This window comes from Nothoprocta perdicaria, unplaced genomic scaffold, assembly GCF_003342845.1.
Source record: "Nothoprocta perdicaria isolate Ctin4 unplaced genomic scaffold, notPer1 scaffold_101, whole genome shotgun sequence".
Classification (NCBI taxonomy): domain Eukaryota; kingdom Metazoa; phylum Chordata; class Aves; order Tinamiformes; family Tinamidae; genus Nothoprocta; species Nothoprocta perdicaria.
Genome location: NW_020454106.1, coordinates 2,711,519 through 2,713,747, shown reverse-complemented (window position 1 = coordinate 2,713,747; position 2,229 = coordinate 2,711,519).

Here is a 2,229-nt window from a genome sequence, read left to right as displayed (position 1 = left end):
TTCCCGATTTCTTTTCTTTTCGTTTATTTCCGTCTTTATTTTTTCTGGTTCGTTTCTTGGGGGGGGGAACTGCGTCAGGGGGTGGAATGGCAGCCAAGGTCCTTCCTCCTCCTCCTCCTCCTCCTCCTCCTCCTCCTCCTCCTCCTGGCTCCCAAGGTTGTCCCAGAGGGCAGCGCTGCCCGGGGATGCTGCAGTGCGCACAGGGCGAGGAGGAGGATGGAGGGGGAGGAAGGAGGAGAGAGGCCTTGGGAGCGCAAGTGCATCCGGAAACCCACGGGRTAATAATCCCGCATGGAATGCCAGGCTCTCCCGCATGGAACTGGGGCAGGGAAGCGAGGGGAGGCCGGGCTTCGGCAGAGGGCAGCAGCAGCCTGCGGAGCAGGGGGTCCCCACGGCCACCCCCACCCGCGGCTCCCCCAGACCAGCACCCTGGGTGGGACCCAGAACCGCAGCCCCTTGGGACCAAGAACGGGTCCCAGTCTCCAACCTGCATCCCGGACCCTGAGTCACAGGATCCCAGGGTGGTTGGGGTTGGAAGGTCCCTGCTCCAGCAGGGACACCCGGAGCACGGGGCACCCGGGCGCATCCCGGCGCGCTGGCAGATCTGCAGAGCAGGAGCCTCCGCAGCCTCCCTGGGCAGCCTGGGCCAGGGCTCGGGCACCCTCCCACCAAACAAGTTCTTCCTCACGGCCACATGGAGCTGCCTGCGCTGCAACCTGCACCCACTGCCCCTTGGCCTGCCCCTGGCCACCACCCACCAGAGCTTGCACCTTCCTCCCTCCATCCTCCCCTCGGCTCCTTGGACACGCTCGCCAGCTCCCCTCTCACCCTCCTCTTCTCCAGGCTCAGCAGGCCCCACTCGCTCGGGCTCTCCTCACACGAGAGCTGCTCCAGGCCCTTCCTCAGCCCTGGTGCTCTGCGCTGGCCCCTCTCCAGCAGCTCCACGGCCCCCTTGTCCTGGGGAGCCCAGAGCTGCCCCCAACGCTCCAGCTTTGGCCTCCGCAGAGCTCAGTGGATCGTCGCTCCCTTCATCCCTGATCCTGAACCCAGCACCCAGGCCAGGGATCATAGATCCTTGGAGCAGCACCCCCGACCCCATCCCAGACCCTCAATCACACCCCCTGCATCCCTGATCCTGAACCCAGCACCCAGACCAAGGCTCATGGACCTGGACCAGCACCCCAGCTCCCACATCCCTGCTCCCCATGTCCCCAGTCCAGGATGGGAGCACCCGGAGCCCCTCAACCTCTGGGCCTGGGGCCTGGTGGGGCTGGGCRCTGGTGGTGGGGCAGCCACAGCCCTTCCCTTCATCCCTCCCTTCTCCCCTCCTTCCTCCTCCTCCCTCCCTCCAACCCTCTTTCCCTCCCTTCCTCCTCCCCTTATCCCTCCTCCTTCCCCTCCCTCTATCCCTCCCTTCCTCCTCCCTCTATCCCTCTATCCTTGCTCCTCCCTCCCTTCATCCCTCCCTCCATCCCTCCTTCTTCCATCCCTCCTCCTTCCATCCCTCCTCCCTCCATCCCTCCCTCCCCTGTGCAGAGCGCGGCGGGTCTGGGACCGGGTTCGGGACCAGGTTCCGGACCAGGTTCAGGACCGGGTTCAGGACCGGGTCGGACCGGGACCGGGTCAGGACCGGGTCAGGTCGSGTCCGGACAGCCCGGGGACTCCGGGGCTCCTCTGGAAGTTCGGGATCTGCAGTGTCCGCTCCGCAGCCGCTGCTATGAACGGTGAGGCCAGGATTGCCCCGGGATAGGGGGGACATGGGGGGCTCCATGATGTCCCTCTGYGGCTCCGGGATATGGATTCCCGCTGCTCCTCGTGCCGGAGCTTTCCCGGAGCTCATCCCTGCCTTGTCCTGGAGAAGCTCGCTCCCTCCGTCCTGGAGGATTTTGCTCCCGTTGTCCTAGGGAGTGTCGCCCGCTTCCCGGACCACGTTGCTCCCTTCCCAGAGAGCATCGCTCCCTCCATCCCGGAGCGCTCCGCTCCCTTCATCCCGGAGCGCTCCGCTCCCTCCATCCCGGAGCGCTCCGCTCCCTTCATCCCAGAGCGCTCCGCTCCCTCCATCCCGGAGCGCTCTGCTCCGTCCATCCTGGAGCACTCCACTCCCTTCATCCCGGAGCGCTCCGCTCCCTTCATCCTGGAGTGCTCCACTCCCTCCATCCCGGAGCACTCCGCTCGCTTCCCAGACTCCAGAGCATGTGGCTCCTCACGGCCCCCTGTCCATCCCAGGAG